General features: G+C 39.7%; 1 pseudogene; it reads right to left on the minus strand.

The window, feature by feature from the left end:
• Positions 1 to 15753: 15753 nt before the first annotated feature.
• LOC101038297 (cyclin-dependent kinase 4 pseudogene) lies at positions 15754 to 16704 on the minus strand (annotated as a pseudogene).
• Between the last annotated feature and the right edge of the window lie 2971 nt (positions 16705 to 19675).

A 19675-nucleotide genomic window follows, 5' to 3' on the forward strand; every position in this document is an offset into this window, starting at 1 on the left:
AATCCTGCCACCTCTGCTTCCCAAGTAGCTGGGACTACAGATGCACACCACCACTCCTGGCTAATTTTTTCTGTAGAGACAGGATCTCACCATGTTACCCAGGCTGGTCTTGAACTCCTGAGGTCAAGCAATTCTCCAGCCTCAGCCTCCCAGAGAGTTGGAATTACAGATGTGAGCCATTGCACCCTGTCTGCCATCCCTGTCTTAATTTTCAACCTTCACTTTGTGCCTCAACGTCAGAAAATTGCATTTCTACTGGCCCTTTGACGTTGGACAACTGGTTCTCTGCCTGCTTTTCAACTTTTTCGTTGCTTTAGCCTTTAATCAATTTCCCTAGGATTCAATTTCCTTATATGCACAATGAATAGATTGAATGGGATTGTCTAAGGCTACTTCCTCCTCTAATAACAATTTTTAACCTTAATTGAAAGTTGACATCTTTGTTAGGATGAAGGTTAAGTTTTTATTTAAAGAAATTGAAAATAAACACTCACATTGAGGAAGTTGAAGCTCAGTAAATTTAAGTAACTCGCCCAAAATGACAGCACTAACAGGTTGTTGATCTTGGATTTGAACCCAGTTACTTGAGTATAAAGTCAAATCCTCCTAACATGACACACAAATTATCCATGAGCTTGCCTCTCCAGACTTAACTCTCCTACTGCAACTATATATTCTAGTGACTGATGTGTTTGTAGATTCCCTGTACGTGGGCAGAGTATACAAAGAATTTTAATTGTGTGTTATGTCTCTGGACCTTTACCTGTGTTTGTAATTTCCCTCTGTGGTGTATCTTTGCTTCTTCTCACCACCTGGATAATTCCTGTTTGTTCTTTCATAACTTAGTTCAAGTGTCTTTTTCTCTAGAAGGCTTTTCAAATGCATCTTCAAATGTACCATGTTTTCTTAAATGCACATATTTTAGTCTGTCTCCCTCATTAAATCATAAGTTCTTGGCAAGAATGTACCTCGTCCTAGTTATCTTTTTGTCCTGGAAGCTAGCACATGCACAATAAATCTTATTTGAACTTAATTGATTTGAATGATGCCAAGCACAGGGCTTTACCCTTGTTTTTCTCAAGTTATTTTCCAAGTATGGTTATATTCACATCCTCATTTTACAAATGGAGAAATGCAGGCCACATAACCCAGGATAGAACCTCAATATCTTACCCGTGATCAGACATCTAGAAAGAGTTATCTGTGCACATTTTCCTAATGCCTTCACTTCCCTTTCATAGCTATATTCCCCAACTCACCACACTACTCAAATTGTTCTGGCTAAGATCTCAAAGGTATCCCCATTACAAAATCCAACATATATTTTCAATGCTCTCCATACTTGGTTTTCCCTGAATGATCATTCTCCCCATTTGATAGTGTTTCTTTCCATGGCTTCTGTAACACACAACTTACTATGACACACAATCTAGTGTTCCTGCTACCCCCTCTGGCCAACCCTTCTCATTCTACTTTGGGACTGCCACCTTCTCCACTTAGAAATTGGAGTTCCTCAAAGATCAGTCTTGGACCCTTGTTTCTTGCTAATCCCACATTATTTTCCTATGATGTCTCCTCTACTCCCCCAGGTTATAAAAAGTGTTAAGTATACACCAATGACTTGGAGATTGACATATACATAATATACACCAATATTAAACACAGACCTTTCTGAGCTCCAAAGACATACCTACAACATTTTACTTAGTAAGTGTTACTAAGTAAATGTTACTTAGTAAGTAACACTTACTAAGTAAATGTTACTTGCTCTTGGATACCTTTCATATATCTCAATTTTAACAAGTCTGGATTTTAACTCATTTTTTTAATCACTCAAATCTACTCTTTATTTATAAAGTCTCAATTTCCCCATCACCCGTTTTCCCAATTGCTCATAACAGAAATGCTAATGGTACCCTTGACTCTTGTCTCCTTTAAAACATCTGTCAAGGCATTACCTTGTTGACAAACCTTGCAACTATATGTCTTCATATATACACTGCTATGCTTCTGGTTCAGCTGCCACCATCTCTTGCATGAACTATACCAATGGCCTCCCAACTGGACCTTTACTTTCACCCACACTGCTGCCATCATCTTGCTTTGCTCATCTCCTCAATTTTTTTCTACTTATAGACCACTAATCTTTAAAGATGAAAAATTAGCCAGGCATGGTGATGGGCACCTGTAATTTCAGCTACTCAGAAGGCTGAGGCAGAAGAATCACTTGAACCTGGGAGGCAGAAGTTGCAGTGAGCTGAAATCGCACCACTGCACTCCAGCCTGGGTGACAGAGTGAGACTGTCTCAAAAGATATATAAAATAAATATATATATCCTCCGATTTAAATTCTAAACTGTTTTTCATTTCTCTTAGGATACAAAAGAAATTCTTGATGTGGCCTATGAGGTCCTGCATGATGGGGTGCTCACCTTTTTATTTCTCCAACATTGTTTTCCATCTTAGCACTGATCACAGTTATAATCCTATCATTATTTATGTGCTTTTTTTTTTCTTTTTAATCTATTGTCCCCACTAGAATGTAAATTCAGTGAGATCAGTATCCATATTTGCCCTTAACTTAAAAACTATTTTGTGCTACTATAACAGAATATCTGAGACTGGTAACTTATAACAGAAATGTTTTAATTTATTATTTATGCAGGCTGGAAAGACTAAGAGCATGGAGCCAGCATCCAGCAAGGGCCTTCATATTCTATCATCCAATGGTGGAAAGCAGAAGAGCAAGCAACCTTGTGAGACAGACAGGATGGGAGCCAAACTTCCTTATTTTATAGGAACCCAATCCCACAATAACTAATGCACTCTCATGATAATGGCATTAATCCATCCATTCATGAGGACAGAGCCCTCATGATCTAATCACTTGTAAAGGTCCTACCTCTTAATACCATCACAATGGCAATTAAATTTCAAGATGAATTTTGGAAGAGGCTTTCAAATCATAGCAGTCCTCTTGATCACTGAGTCATAGGAGCATAGCACAATGCCTTCTATACAAAAGACACTCAATAAATATTTGTTGAATGAATTAATGAAATCAATTAATGATACCTTTTTGGTGCACTAAAAATAGGTCACCTTTTACAATTCCCCTCTGGACAATTCTCCCAGTTCAAACATCCTTAAAAATTCTTATTTGTAAGAATTAAACCTAGTTACATTGTATCTCAAATTACTCATTTTTCTTCTTACTGTGTTTACCATACAGAAAACTCAACTATATACCAAGCACAGAAGTAAGAGAATTAAAAGGGCAGCAAGGTACAGTGGCAAAAAGGAGACACAAGAATATATCAACCTGTTTTCAACCCTTTGTAACAAATATTTACTAACCTGAGTACTGGTGTGCTGGTATATTTCTCTGAGATTAGAAAGATGATTGCTGTGGCCATCGCTGTAAAGGACGTGGGTCTGCCCAACTTTTTGTGCTACGTGTTCCATGATGTTTGGGCCACAATGCCCTTTCAGTGTGCATATGCCTTCAGTGGCATTGATAACTGATGAATGTGAATTCATTTCCATTGTCACAAACTCTAAGGAGCTAGTCCAATCCTTTTAGGAAAGTGTGGTCATGTTGGTTATTGTTTTTAGCTTATATATCGTGGCTGTCTTTTACAGACATGCATATGCTATGCTGTAAGCCTTAGTCTAATATAATAGAAAATATGACCTGTATTTTTGCGTGGCCAATTGTTTTCTCATGTTAGAGGCAATGTAGCCTTGTAGAACTCAGGTAAAAAACAGAGTGAAAAATAGCCAATTGTCAGTAATGGACTAAATTCCATATTGGTCATTGAGCTTTCTTTGTTAGGTAATTCTAAGCAAGAGATTGCATGACTATCTCATATCATTGTGATTCAGCATTTTCAGTAAATGGGCACCTTATAATATTGAAAGTTAAGTGGCCAGGTTGATAATGATGGGTAAGCAAAAATCAAGATACATACATTTAACAAAAATGATTCTATGTTAAGAATGTTAAAACTTTCAGGGATTTTCAAGCTTTGGTTATTATCTGTATGCTCTTTTTAAATCCCCAGCACAACAGTACTCAAATTAGTACTGGAGAGATATCAAATGGCATGTGAAAAAAATATCTAGGGTTATGCATTTACTTATGATTTATTTTAATTACTAAATCTCTTGTACTCAGGAAATGAGCAGTTGGTTCTTGAATAAGTGAAAACATATAACTTTAGCACAGCATTAATGTTTTATTGTACTAAGAATATTTAGCAACAAAAAGTTCACTCTCTTGGACTTCATAAACACTGTGAATTTTTCTAGGTTGAACAAAATATGCCACATTAAATTACCGCAAATTCATAGACTGAAATCTAGGGTAAAGTTCAAATCCCTTCAACTGTTTTTTGTTTTGTTTTGTTTTGTTTTGTTTTTCTTGGAAAACTATGTGTTTCTGTTTAACTTCAATGCTAATCTTGCCCTAGACTCTTATTTAAATATCTTTTTATTAAAATCTTTATTTAATCTGATTTAAACAGAAGTTTTTACTGGGAAGAAAATTAAGAGATTATAGCATTATAACCTATTTTAAACATTTTTCAGAATCACTAGTTAGTATTAACTGTCAGTTAATCCAGAATAAACCATGATAACAAAAATATTCTGAGAGAGTCTACATAATACGTCTTCTAGACAAACTTCTAAGTGCTACAGCTCTTTGTGCTTAAGCTTGTGTTACGAAATCTTTGTTAAATAAAAATGTTCCCTTTCCTGTATTGGGTGGGTAGTGTGGCGTGAATGCAGTCGAATCTTCATGGCTGAACTTTGGAATCAGTGCTGAGCAGTGCTTCTGACCCGGTTCTATGGTGTGCACGTGTGTGTAAAGGAACCCTCCTCAGGGATGCACACCCCAGACTGCCCTTTCTGTCTGGCTCAGGCTGACTTTAGAACCAGGTGTGCCTAAACCACACTTAGTGGCAGGGTGGGGAACTATCAAGCTGTTGTTTTTCTTCTTTTCTACATTTCCCACCGTCTATTTTGGCAACATCTCCAGCAGTGGGGGAAGCACTAGATGCTCCCAAGCTTGGCCCAGGATCAGCTGCCACAAATCTTCTTCCCTCCCTTCCTTCTGGGACATTTGTGCCAAAACTGCTCAGGATGAAAGGCATTTTCAGTTTTTGCTGTATTTTTCCTTTTGGTTATAGACATGGAAAATTAGAAGACAGGAATTGCTAAATGAGACCATAAGAGTTGAAAATGCGGAGTGTACCCAAAGGCAGCAGTAAAGGCCCCACTCCGGCCTTTGTCGCAAGAGAAGGGAGAGAGAGGGTGACTGGACTGAGAAGGGAGAGCTGATCCGACAGGGAGGAGGTTGGAGTTCCAATGTCGAAGTCCGGTTCTTCAGCTCCTCTAAGATGAAGGAAAAGGACGGGAAATGGTACAGGAAAAGACCCCTTAGAGAGTAAAAGAATCATTGGAAAGCTTTACCTAATGCTCTGTGCCTTCTCTGGAAAAACATTCTCTGTGAGGAAGCTGTCATCAGAAATGAGGAAGATGACTGAGGAGAGAGCAAGGAACAGGTAAAATGCAAAGGCTGAGTGTTGATGGAGAAGGAGGAGGGGATTAATGGTCTTTCAGTGGTTAGCAGGACACTATGACTTAGTAATAACGGATCATAAGAAGAAGTGGGTACATATTCCATCTTTAAGAAAAATAATACACGGCCGGGCTCGGTGGCTCAAGCCTGTTATCCCAGCACTTTGGGAGGCCGAGTCGGGTGGATCACGAGGTCAAGAGATCGAGACCATTCTGGTCAACATGGTGAAACCCCGTTTCTACTAAAAATATGAAAAATTAGCTGGGCACGGTGGCGTGTGCCTGTAATCCCAGCTACTCAGGAGGCTGAGGCAGGAGAATTGCCTGAACCCAGGAGGCGGAGGTTGCAGTGAGCCGAGATTGCGCCATTGCACTCTAGCCTGGGTAACAAGAGTGAAACTCCGTCTCCAAAAAAAAAAAAAAAAAAAAAAAAAAAAAAAAAAAAAAAAAGAAAGAAAGAAAAAGAAAAATAATACACAATTATCAATATTGAGTATGTACAAAAGTAAAATTTCAAAATTACAATAATTTATGTTTGCTACTTCACAAAAACATGTGACTATGGGAACCATTGCCAGGTTCCTCAGGGTTTGGAAAGAATCTCTTGCAAGAAAGGAGATTAAAACTTAAAGCTTCATTAGCTTCGTGATAAATTCACTTCTGGTCATTAGAATAGAAACACCGCTAGAGTAAAGGTCTGGCTGGCATAGTATTACATATCAGACAGCATCTCAAAGGCACTGTTGTGGGAGCACATGATGGATGTCTTCACAATACTGGCCTCAAAGTATTCTGAACACTACTAACTTTTGGTTTTTGATAAAACTTGAAGAAGAACATGCCTATGAAAATGCTTTAAAAACTCCGAAAAGGTCTCCCTAAATGTTAGTATTTTCCTTCTTATATTCTGCAAACTCCATTATGCCTCAATCAATAATCAAATTTGGCTGGGCATGATGGCTCGCATCTGTAATTCCAGGACTTTGGGAGGCTGAGGTGAGCAGATCAGGAGGTCAGGAGATAGAAACCATCCTGGCCAACATGGTGAAACACCATCTTCACTAAAAATACAAAAATTAGCTGGGCATGGTGGCACATACCTATAGTCCCAGCTAGGGACTCCCAGGCTTCCAGCTTGGGAGGCCAAGGCAGGAGAATCACTTGAACCTTGGGGGCGGAGGCTGCAATGAGCTAAGATCATACCACTGCAATCCAGCATGGGTGACAGTGAGACTTTGTCTCAAAAAAAAAAAAAAAGAAAAGAAAAGAAACGAAAAAGAAAAAAAAAAAACTTTACCTAAGCATTCCACAAACCTATTTATTTTTTACCTTGTACAAGCACTTTAGGGTTTTAAAAATAATTACTGTGTGATATTACTTTTCATTTTTCCTAGAAGATTCTTCTTTTACCTTTGTATTCCATAGTTTAGGTAATATAATTTTAGTGCCCATTTATAAATGATTCACCCTCAGCCTTCATTTTTCCATAATCAATTTCTAACTTTTGCTTTTATTTTCTTTTGGTAACTTCTTCATTCCCTTGATAATATACAGTTCTCATATTGGTTCTTTTTCAGGGTTGATCCTTATTTTTCTTAAAGTACATGGCCAAAACTACAGCCAAGTTTGCGTGGAAGAAAATGTCATGGTTTTATAAATCATTCTAGTGCATATGTGAGAGTTTTTAATTCTTTTGATATATTATGCCCAGCATCTGGTTGTTTGTTGGCCATAATGAGATTTTTTTTTTTTTTTCAGTTTGATGTCTCCTTTAGATTCTCTTTAATAGTAGTTGGTTGGAATCACAGGAGAAATTTGGTCAGGGTAATCCAAAAGTTTGAAGTAGTGGAAAAAGGCATTCAAACTACTTTGGAGAGTGATGGATGAGGAGTCAGAAGGTGATAGAAAGGAGTGGGGTTGCAATCTGAAAAGAAGCATTTGATAAATTAAAAAATAACATCACAGGATAGAGATCAGTGGTTGACAAGATGAAAGGATTATGGTCCTAGAGAAAAAGCAGGAAGTTGGCAAAACAATGATATAATGAAGGCAGAGTTGTACTTTGTGATGAGGTCCAGGGTTCTTTCATTCGATGAGTGGCCAGTGTGGGTGGAGTAGGAGGTCAGGATAATCAACTAGATAGAACTTGTGTGGTAGGGAATAGAAGTGTGGTTCTCCACTCTGACTGCACATCAGAACCATCTGGAGAGTTCAAAGCTTATCAAGGCCTAGGTCCACGGGCCAATTAAATCAGAATCTGGAGGTAAGGCTAGGCATTGGCAGGTGTGAAAAATCACCAACTGATTCTTATATGTAGTCAGAATTGAGGACTCTGAGTTTGAGCAATTGTTTGAACCTGCAGAAGTTTTTAAACTCTTGCTGATCCATCTGGCCTTACTATCCTTTATCAATTAAATTAGAAGGTTTGGTCTCTGTGTTTCCACCTGAATCTCATCTAGAATTGTAATCCCCATGTGTCAAGGGAGGAACCTGGTGGGAGGTGATTGGATCATGGTGGCGATTTCTCCTATGCTGTTCCTGTGATAGTGAGAGAGTTCTCATGAGATCTGATGGTTTAAAAGTGGAAGTTCCCCTACTTGATCATTCTTCTCCTGATGCCTAGAAGGTGTCTGCTTCCCTTTCACCTTCTGCCATGATTGTGAGTTTCCTGAGGCCTCCCTCGCCATGCAGAACTGTGAGTCAATTAAACCTCTTTTGTTTATAAATTACCCAATCTGAGGTAGTATCTTTACAGCAGTGTGAAAATGGACGAATACAGTAAGATCTAGCCAGACGTCCCCAAACTTTTTACATAGGGGGCCAGTTCACTATCCCTCTGACCGTTGGAGGGCCGCCACATACTGTGCTCCTCTCACTGACCACCAATGAAAGAGGTGCCCCTTCCTGAAGTGAGGGGGCGGGGGGGGGCAGATAAATGGCCTCAGGGGGCTGCATGCGGCCCTTGGGCTGTAGTTTGGGGACGCCTGATAGGCGAAAGCCATTTTAACAATTCCCTAGGTGTTTCCAACCTGCAACCAACTTCAGGAATCACTGGATTAGAAAAATTGTATCCTGTGATTTACTATGCACCATGAATAAAATGAAATTATATTATGATAGCCTTTGCATATTAAAATAATACTTTGTCAGCCGGTCACGGTGGCTCACGCCTGTAATCCCAGCACCCTGGGAGGCCACTGTGGGTGGATCACCTGAGGTCAGCAGTTCAAAACCAGCCTGACCAACATGGTGAAACCCCATTTCTACTGAAAATACAAAAATTAGCCGGGTGTGGTGGTACACACCTGTAATCCCAGCTACTTGGGAGACTGAGGCAGGAGAATTGCTCCAGCCCCTTGCATTGAGTCAAGATTGCACCACTACACTCCAGCCTGGGTGACAGAGTGAGACTCTGTATCAAAAAAATAAAATAAAATACGTAAGTGAAACAATACTTTATCTTAAAGTTTAAGGCACAGAAAGGAACAAGGAATTCAGAAGCTGCTCTTTGTCTTTGTTCTTTTTTGTTTTGTTTTGAGACGGAGTCTCACTCTAGTCTCCCAGGCTGGAGTGCAGTGGTGAGATCTTGGCTCACTGCAATCCCTGCCTCCCGGGTTCAAGCAATTCTCCTGCCTCAGGCTCCCAAGTAGCTGGGATTACAGGTGCCCACCACCATGCTTGGCTAATTTTTGTATTTTTAATAGAGACAGGGTTTCACCATGTTGGCCAGGCTGTTCTTAAACTCCTGACCTCAGGCTATCCACCCGCCTTAGCCTCCCAAAGTGCTGGGATTACAGCTGTGAGCCACCACGCCTGGCCTGTTTGTCTTACTTCTGATGGTGTGGTACATCCTTCTAATTTAACAAAATGAGAATGACAGAATTTTGAAAAATGGAGGAGACCTTAGAGGAGAAGTCACACAACTGACCCCTTTTTTTGCATATGAGAAATAACAGGCCCAGAAAGGATAATTTAGTCGTTCATGGTCTCTCAGGTGGTTAGTAATAGAATAGGGTCCCCTGACAGATCGTTTTCAATTTTCTTTCTATGCTGGCTTCATTACATCTCTTAGTTCTATCATTGTCTATCATTTTCAATTTCCTCAATGCTGGCTTCATTGCAACTCTTAGTTCTGAAATGATAAACACTAAAAGGGATATGACTTCATTTATAAACTCTATGGAGTACATGGGCAGGGTCATTGTGATTTTGTCCACAAAACTCTAGAACACTGGAAGTAAAAGCTGCCCTCACAGCATAAAAAAGTTTATTTTAAAACAGTAAATTAAACCACGAAATGATCCCCTAATACCAAACATGGCATTTAAATTAGTGACTGTTTGAATCCTTCAAGCCAAAAGAATGGTCATTGGGTAGCTATTCTATTTATGTAGGAGGGCTAAAAGTTTTGGCGTCTTCAAACCTGGGAAAATATGTGAATTTCATGAGGTCACATGCTAAACTGTAAAAGGAAATTTCACAATCAGTACTTCAACCCTTAATCATGTGGTACACGTGTTTTCATACTCCCTGAGTTGGTTAGTCCAATTCCTGAACTAAGCCAACCTAGAAGAAAATGGAACAAAAGCAGGTCCCTTTCAGGAACACAGTTAACCACATATGACTATATTCTGTTTGTTAAATATGCACACTTCCTTGTATATTCATGGACTTTGGTCCCGGTAAATGATCTTTGCAAGAAATGTCGTGGGCACATCCTACTTACGCTGAGTGACATTCCTTGAGAGGCAGGTTGTTAGTTGCCAACTGCAGTGCTTTGTTTCCAGCTGTTTCCCAGCCTGTATCTTTCCAGCTGTTTCCCAGCCTACATCTTTCCATTAGCTGTGATGAAAAGACTAGAGCATGCTGATGAAGCCTAAAAGCAACTTGAAGGAGGGAAAGTGAATAGATTAGATCATAGTATTGGATTCAGCAAAGTTTCCATGGGCTGAAATGAGTGGCAAAGTCTAAGGAGGTGCAATTCCATGGAGAGAGAAGACAGGTCTAAGTACTTGAACACAGTATATCAGTAAAGTGAGGAACACACTTGCCTTACGGTATTTGAAAGGCTGTTACTGGAAGAGAGTTTCTAAGCCTAAAGTCTATAGACCATTCATAGGCCTTCAGAACCCTGCAATTCCCCAAAGATTGTAAAAGTTTTTATCTACGTCTAAATATTTTTTCCTGAAAATAAGGCCTGTCATTTTTATTAAGTGCTCAAAATAAGAAAAATCAGATTAAACCTAAAAGTTATAACTAGGGAAAATAAAAGGCAGATACAGATATATTTAGTTTCAATGTGAGGAAGAAATTTCTCACATTTAAAGTTGCCCAGATATGCTACCATGGAAGGTCTCAAATTTCTAGGCCATTTGGCAAGAATATCATAGAGGGCATTTAAGCAACAGTAAGTGGTGAAACGTGTTTACATTTCTATAAAACAAATGACTGTGCACATGGAGAGAATGTCTCAGTAAAATTAATGTGAATGCTGGTAGAGTTAGGAATTCTCAGAGCACTGAGGCCCTGAACCAAGAGACCACAGGTGATGACAAGAATTATCGGTAGTGGGGGTGAGGGAGTTTGGGGGTACATGTGCCTCCTTTGGGAAGATCCTGGTTATTGATAATTAGACCAAAAAGACACCCTAGTCATTTCATTTTTGCCTTTGTACTATTGGAGAACTTGCTATACACCTGGGCCGCTTAAGGTTGTTTGACAGATAAAGCACCCACAAACAATTACAGTGTGGAAGTTGGTAGAGAAATAGAGGGTGAGGGTATAGTGGTTAGGACCATGGACCGGGGAGATAGGCTGGTTGAATTTCACTCCTACCTCTTTATTTACTAGCTGTGTGTGACCTTGAAGAGGCTATATAGCTACTCTGTGCTTCATTTCCCCACATGCAAAATAGGAATGACAGTAGTATCTACATTATAGATTGGAAAATAAATACAAAAAAAAGTAAAGAATTAAAAACTATGCTCAACAACGGTTAGCTATATGACTGTTGTTTCTAGTTATTGAATGAAGATATTTGAATTATATTATAAACTGTCATTTATTTGCTGTATGATATAGGGAAAATTCCTTATCTCTCTGGCTTCATGCTTCCCTCCTATGAAACAGTGAACACATTTACATTGGATGGAGAGAATATACAATTTAGTACTTCCTTTAACAACAGGAAGAGTCAAAGTACCCGTAAAGGTCTTACTTAGAAAGCAGAATTCAACAATTATTTTTTGTAAGTTTAGGCTTATATTAGCACATTAATTATTAGCTTGGGAGCAATGCTTTAGCTTAGATTTTGAAATCATCAGCAAATTGTACTGTCTGCACTGTCATCAAGTTTTGTCAGAGCCTTGTCCCCCACCCCCGCTTTTTTTTTTAGACAGAGTATCGCTCAGTCCCCCAGGCTGGAGTGCAGGGCACGATCTCGGCTCCCACACCCTCCGCCTCCCAGGTTCAAGTGATTCTCATGCCTCAGCCTCCAGAGTAGCTGGGATTACAGGCATGCACCACCATACCTGGCTAATTGTTGTATTTCTAGTAGAGACAGGGTTTCACCATGTTGGTCAGACTGGTCTCGAACTCCTGAGCTCATGATACACCTGCCTTGGCCACCCAAAGTGCTGGGATTACAGGTATGAGCCACTGCACCTGGCCCCAAAACTTTTTATTAGAATGTCTTGAGGTATAGTTCATATCTGGAGATTTCAAGGGCTTCACAGTAATTCCTGATGTGGCCCCTACCTAAAGCTGGGATTCCCAGATCTAGAGAGTTTTGCCTCCCAAGCAGTTGGAGCCTTGGACACCTCCTACCTCCTATCTGATGACTGATGCTCCTCTGCTTGAATCTTTTGGAACAGAGAACACCTTGCCAATTGACTAGGGAGTTCATTATGCTTTATAGTCTATTTAAGGCTTTCTTTTCGTCTTAAAAAGCATTGTATATATGTATTTAATGTGTAAGAATGCGTAAGTCCTTAGTTTATAACTGATGCAGCCTCACATTAAGGGCTTTGCTTTTAAATTTAACCTCAAATGCTAAATTAGTAGTATGGGCAAACACACATCAATAAGGTCTATTGGTTTGGACTCTACTATTTTGAGGTTCGTCATAATGGCTAGACTGCTGTGTACATTTGCTAAATAAGTCATCATCTTTACAACATGAATTAATAGCCTCCTGAAACATTTAAGAGTCTTAGAAAGAACTGCTTTTAAGGACTTTGAAGTACTGTGTAAACAAGTACTGAAATGCTCATTATAAGTTACTCTTATCTATTTATCACATTTTTTTTTTGAGAGGCATCAGAGACTGGAGAGGTTGACATGGTCAACCTTCAAATCTGGATTCCTGGCATTCTTTGAAAAGAATGATTTTATCAGGTACTTATCTCCTAACCAGGCTTCTGATTTTCATTATTGTTTTTGTTTTCTCAACTGCCTGTCCTGCTTGAGCTGCCATTTTAATTTATTATTCATGCAAAGTATTTGAGAGCTAATCCATGCTGATTTGCAGATGTCAGATTTTCTTCTGGTCACTCAACTTCCTTGGTGTGTTGGGAAATCTGCCTTCTATTTGTCGTGATGGATTAAAAGTAAAATAATCAGGAAGGAGACAGCCCTTCATCAGACTTTTATTCCATTAGTAGGCTGTCTCTGGGACAGCTCTGTGAAGCCACTCAGCCTGGAGCTCTACAGGAACACACAGGCCTGAAGCTCCCCTGCTTTTTGCTCAGCCCGCGTTGCAGACCCTGTGCTCCCTCTGCTGTACGTGACTTTCCTCCTCGGAAGGATGCCACAGTTTAAAATTTTGTTCTTTGAACATTTTCTTTTCCCAAGTTAAAAAATGGTTAAGAAACCATTTTTCATCTTTTCAAAAACAGAGGAGCTGTGACTTCAAACTCTTAGGTATAAATTTTCTTCTCAATGTGGGAGCAACTTAAATTTAAGCATTAAAAGCCAATCTTCAGATAACTATAAAGTCAGGGAGAATACACCCCTCCCCTTCTCCTTTACGCCTGAAAATCCAGCCATATTGACCCTCTCTGGATCCCCGGTTGCTGTCCAGAAATGCACTCTGCCCTGGAGGAGCTTGCATTTGGATGAAGGATCCAATCAGTAAAACAGATTTTCATGAAGCAAGATTATTTTATGAGAGGAATTCAGAGTACATGCTGTTGAGGGGAGCATCTGTCACAGCATGATGGGGGCAGTGCACAGGTCTCCTTTATGGGGAGGGGATGTTGTAGCTGAGTTCTGAAGGAGAAGGCCTTGAGGATCCCCCACGCAGAGGGTTGGAGTCTATGAGCAGGGAAGAGAGGCTTTCCAGGTCAAAGGTAGTAAGCATTTCTGGATTATCGTGTCCATCACAGTGTCTGGCTAGATATAACAAGTCCTCAAATTATATTTGTAGCATTCTGAAAGTATTAACAGAATTAGTGCAGATTCCAGAAAAGGCAAATTTAGAGAAATTTGGAGAAAACTAGGTGAGAAGAAAGAAAGGAAAGTAAGGATACCCATACTCTGGGAAGAACTAATAGATGGAGAAGTACTATGAAATAGAAGAGAAAGTTAAGATTATTTAATGTATGGTAAAATTCCATTAAAATTATACATATCAATAAATAAAAAATAGAAACAATTTAATAGAATTAATATAAAATATAAATACTAAAATTATTGTCTTTTTATAGCATATGGGATTTTTTTTTTTTTTAATATATAGAGACGGGGTTTCACTGTGTGAGCCAGGATGGTCTCAGTCTCCTGACCTCATGATCCGCCCACCTCAACCTCCCAAAGTGCTGGGATTACAGGTGTGAGCCACTGCGTCCAGCAGTGATTTCTTTAAGTAGACAGAATATCTTATACACGGCTTGAAAAGTGCTGTCTAGTAAAGATTTTTCTTTATTTTAACTTGGCTATGAGGCAGGAGCTTTCACGACTTTTGAAAATTATTTCTTTTAAAATGAAACCTCTGATCAAAAGCAAAGCATGATAGATTGACACTTTTGAAATAGGTTTTTATTGTCAGGAATTTCATGCGAATAAAGTGAATTTCTACTTCAAAAGATAAAACTAAAATAAAGTTATAATAAAACACTAATTATGACTGAGACTAGTTAGAATTAGTAAACCACCTGAATTAATCAAATATTAAATATAAATTAAAAATTACCCTATATTTAAATTACTCCAAATTTTTGACTAGAGAAAATATTGACTTAGTGAGAAGTTGATAATTTTTCTTTTTTCTTTTCTTTTCTTCCTTTTTTTTTTTTTTTTTTTTTTTTTTGAGACAGAGTCTCGCTTTGCAGCCCAGGCTGGAATACAGTGATGCAGTTTTGGCTCACTGCAACCTCCACCTTCCAGGTCCTGGTTCAAGCAATTCTCTTGCCTCAGCCTCCCGAGTAGCTGGGATTACAGGAACGCACCACCATACCCAGCTAATTTTGTATCTTTAGTGGAGACGGGGTTTCACCATGTTGGCCAAGCTGGTCTTGAACCCCTGACCTCATGATCCACCCACTTTGGCCTCCCAAAGTGCTGGGATTATAGGCGTGAGCCACTGCACCCGACTGAAAAGTTAATTTTTAAAGGTGAATGCGTATGTGTTGAGGGGTGGGGAATACTTGAATATAATTTTTTACTTCATAAAAGCAAGTTGATTTAAAATGATTTTAAATCCATATTGTAGACATGGGAGTACTATTAATACATATGGAGTTACAATTTCAAAGGAAATCTTCAAAGTTGCGATGTTGTGACTAGCAGCAACTCAGTTAAACCACAAAGTGCTCCCACATCATCAGCATTTCTGCAACAGGCTTCTTAGCTTGGCAAGTCTTTATTTATTATTTTTGTAAAGACCATTTTTTCTTTGTTTTGTTTTTCCTGTATTAAAAAAAGACCCCCAATATAAAGGTAGGGAAAGGGACACGAGGGAGCTTACCCCTTAGTGTAGAGAAATAGCGGGGCAGAAGGAGAGGCCTCAGAAGGAGAGGTAGGAGGGGAATGTCATTAAGGCAGCAAAGTAATCTCTGTAGAAAGATGGAGGTGGAGCCTCCACAGCCTTAGAGACGAAGGCAGAGACTGCCCTCTCAGTCTCCAGAAGGGAAACAGAGGCTTTTCTTCCTTCCACGGCAGCCACTTCATTGTTCACTCCGGATTACCTTCATCCTTATGTTGAGTGCTGCAGAGCTCGAAAGGCAGAGGTTCGCTTGTGTGGGTTAAAAGTCAGCATTTCCAGCAGCAGATGTGCTCCCAACTCCTCCATCTCAGGTACCACTGACTGCCCTGGGCACGGCCCTCTAGGGTGAAAGGCTCCACCGGACAGAGATACATCTCGAGGCCAGTCATCCTCTGGAGGCAGCCCAATCAGGTCAGAGATTTTGCCCAACTGGTCAGCTTCAGAGTTTCCCTAGAAGAGAGGCTTTTGACGAAACGTCTCAGCGGAGAGACAGCCCGCGCTCCACATGTCCACAGGTGTTGCATATGCGGACTGCAGAAGAGCTTCGGGAGCTCGGTACCAGAGTGTAACAACCACGGGTGTAAGTGCCGTCTGGTAGCTGTAGATTCTGGCCAGGCCAAAGTCAGCCAGCTTGACTGTTCCACCACTTGTCACCAGAATGTTCTCTGGCTTCAGATCTCGATGAATGATGCAATTGGCATGAAGGAAATCTAGGCCTCTTAGAAACTGGCTCATCAGATCCTCCATAGTCTCGGCTGGCAAGCCCAGTGGGGGTGCCTTGTCCAGATACATCCTTAGGTCTTCGTCTACATGCTCCAACACCAGGGTTACCTTGATCTCTTGGTCAGTTCGGGATGTGGCACAGACATCCATCAGCCAGGCAACGTTGGGATGCTCAAAAGCCTCCAGTTGCCTCAGTAAGGCCACCTCAAGAGCAGTGCTGACGGGAAGGCCTCCTCCAGCTCCTCCATTGGGGACTCTCACACTCTTGAGGGCCACAAAGTGGTCACTGTGGGGATCACGGGCCTTGTACACTGTCCCATAGGCACCGACACCAATTTCTGCCCCTGGCTCATATCGAGAGGTAGCCATTCTCAGATCAAGGGAGACCCTCACACCAGGCTGGGGTGCTGCGGGAGCAGCCCGTTATCGGGGCCCCGGGGCCGATTCCTGTGGCCCCATACACCCAAGCTCGGCCCTGGGCAGATGGACGCAGAGGGCCCGACTATAGACACAGGCTGCAGGCTACAGAGGCCCCCTCACCCCTACCCTCACCGTGTGCTTAGCACGTCTTAAGAGTGATTGCTCAGTCTTGTGACTAGCTTTCTCCCCTCCACATTGACCCGAGACAACATAAAATAAAAATATTCACCAACCATGTGATGGATTTGAAAACAACACACATGCATTTTTTCTGCTGTAGTTTTTATTCTTATGGCACAACTTGGGTAGAGTTTGGGGAAAAATAGGTGAGAATGAAGAAAGGAAAGTGAAGGATACCCATATTCTGGGAAAAACTAATAGATGGAGGTACAGAGGGCAAAGATAAAGTTAGGTGTTGACTTTGTCATGACACTTGAGCACTGCATCTGGCTTTAAACCCTTACTGTGCCTTGAGTGCAGCTGATTTCACAGTGTAACCTTCTGAGCCGGCTGATCTGGCTTCCCGTCTTCAAATCCTCTTACTATAAAGAGTGATTTTAAGAGCTATGGTGAGCAGGGAACTTGCCAACCCTGAATTTTGTAGGGAAAATTAAGAAATTTGTGGTGATTTCCATTCTCTATCTGGGCTCCTGATTCTTCCAGGCAGTCCTTAATTTATTTTTAGTTTCTTTACATTTTCTAAGCTAAGATAGTTCTAAATGTTTTTAATTTTCCTGTAATTCTTTATCCTACTCATTTTCTCAGTTTAAGTGTGTGACATTACCTCTGAAGTCATGGATAAAATAAAGCCCATTTTTTATCTTCCCTATTCTTCCAGAATTGATAACGTCACCCACCACTACCTCCTCCCACCTCTGTCCCCAAGCAAATCCTTCCCCTCCGCCTTTAGGCCGTTGTTCAGTCAGTTACCTGTGGCTTCATATTTATATTTTATGTGTTGTCTCCTCCCTCTTAAAAAAACACCAAAAAAAGATGAAAAGAATCTTCCCTTGATTTAAATTACTGCTTTATATATCTTTTTTCCTTTGTAACCCTTGTGTGAGATTTGTCTGTTTGCTCTCTTAACTTCATAATCTTTTTATGCAAATTGACTTCTATTTCCACAACTTCACAACTTCTTAGAAAATGCCCTTGTTAGAATTACCAGTAACTTTATAATTGACAAATCCAGAACCTCTTTTTCAATCCTCACCTTTCTTGACCCCTTTGTAAAATCAACACTATTGCTCAAATTTTGGTCTTTGCAATTGTGAATTGCGCTGCTTTAAGCACTGCCAACCTTTTTTCTTATTCAGTGCTCTCTCCCTAAGTTATTTCATGCATTCTCTTGGCATCAACAATTACCAATGTGTTGTCAATTAACAATATCAAATTTATTACTTCCACATTAACCCGTCTTTTGAGTTCCATTTATATTTTAAGGACAGCAGCTTTGACATCCATGTGACTCTGGACAATTTATGTAAGTTTTCTAAACTTTTAACTTCATTATCTGTAAAATATTATTTTAAGACTGAATCTAACATGTCTGTTATGTTCCAGAGATAATAAAGGCCAATGAATGTTGTCCTTATTGCTAGTAAATGCTTTGTTGAACAGTGATGATCAAAGATGGCTTTAGTGAGTATGATGGGGGTTGTTGTGGAGGAAGGTCGAACAGAAGATTGCAAAAGACAGGAAGCACCACGTTTTGCTTGAAGGTGAACTAATATAGAATAAATACAGGGTGTGACTGTGTTGGTGACAAGGATGAAAAGAGGAAGCACCACATTTCGCTTAAAGGTGAACTAATGTAGAATAAATACAGGTGTGACGAGTGTGCTGGTGACAAGGATGAAGATTAGCAAACATGAGAAAGCAGAAATAGCTCCAAACTGAGCATTTTAAAATGCTGAGTATTGTTCCATTTAAATTCCAGCATATTCCAAATATGAAGACATGGTCTCACATTTTTTCTGTTGGTGACTTACTGTTTTCCTTAAATTTGTGAATTCAAAGGCATTAATTAAGAAACAAATTATATATTGTATATAATCTAAATATACAGTTTGAATGATGCCAATGGTATACTTTTCAGTGATTTGTTCCATTGAAGCTCAAGTATTGTAACTTGAGTATAATCATTTATTCATCTATTTAAATTTTTTTTTGTGTGTATTATTCTGTGCCATGCATTGTTACATGGTAGGATAGATTATTATAGGGCACAGATGTTGGCCTCAAGATGCATAAAAAGACAGCTCTATCATTAGAGAGCACGTGTGATAGACATGCAACAGGTAAGAAAGGATATCATTTTGCTCAGAGCAATAAGCAGAACATTCCATGCCTGGGGCTTGCCCTTTTTGGTTAAGTTGCTCTCACAACTCAAGAATGCTAATGAGGTATAGACATCTCTCCTTGGGTTACTATCCTAAGATAGTCTGTGGCTCAACTCAAGTCTAGAATCTTTTCTTCTTCCTCATGATTAACACTTATTTCTATATCTTGTTCCCAGTGGGCTGGCCTTGCTGTTCACTGAACCATCCCCTTGTTCCATTTCATTATCCTGGCTCTTAAGCTAGACATGCTCCAGGACATTAGAACTAATCTGAGAATTGTAGGATCTGCAGTTTGAATGTTTTAATCTCAGATCTCAGGACAATCTTTGAAGATGTGAAGATGTTGAATAAGATTAATGTATTTGCTTGGGCAGTTGCCTGCATTAATAATAAAACTATTTGGAAGTTATTCTGGATTTTTGAAGTTAGAGTTTAAAATGATTATTTCTTTCATTGTTAAAAGGCTTAGGAGTGAAATGGTACATCTTTGAAAGTTTGATTAACTGAACCTATTAATTAGATGTGATGAACTCAATACTTAAGTGTTTTTCTTCTCAAAAGGTATTAAACCTTCTGAAGTAGCTGAAACCTGTTCTGATACAAATATTTGATTTTTTTTTTTTTT

Source organism: Saimiri boliviensis, chromosome 5 (assembly GCF_048565385.1).
Source record: "Saimiri boliviensis isolate mSaiBol1 chromosome 5, mSaiBol1.pri, whole genome shotgun sequence".
Lineage (NCBI taxonomy): Eukaryota > Metazoa > Chordata > Mammalia > Primates > Cebidae > Saimiri > Saimiri boliviensis.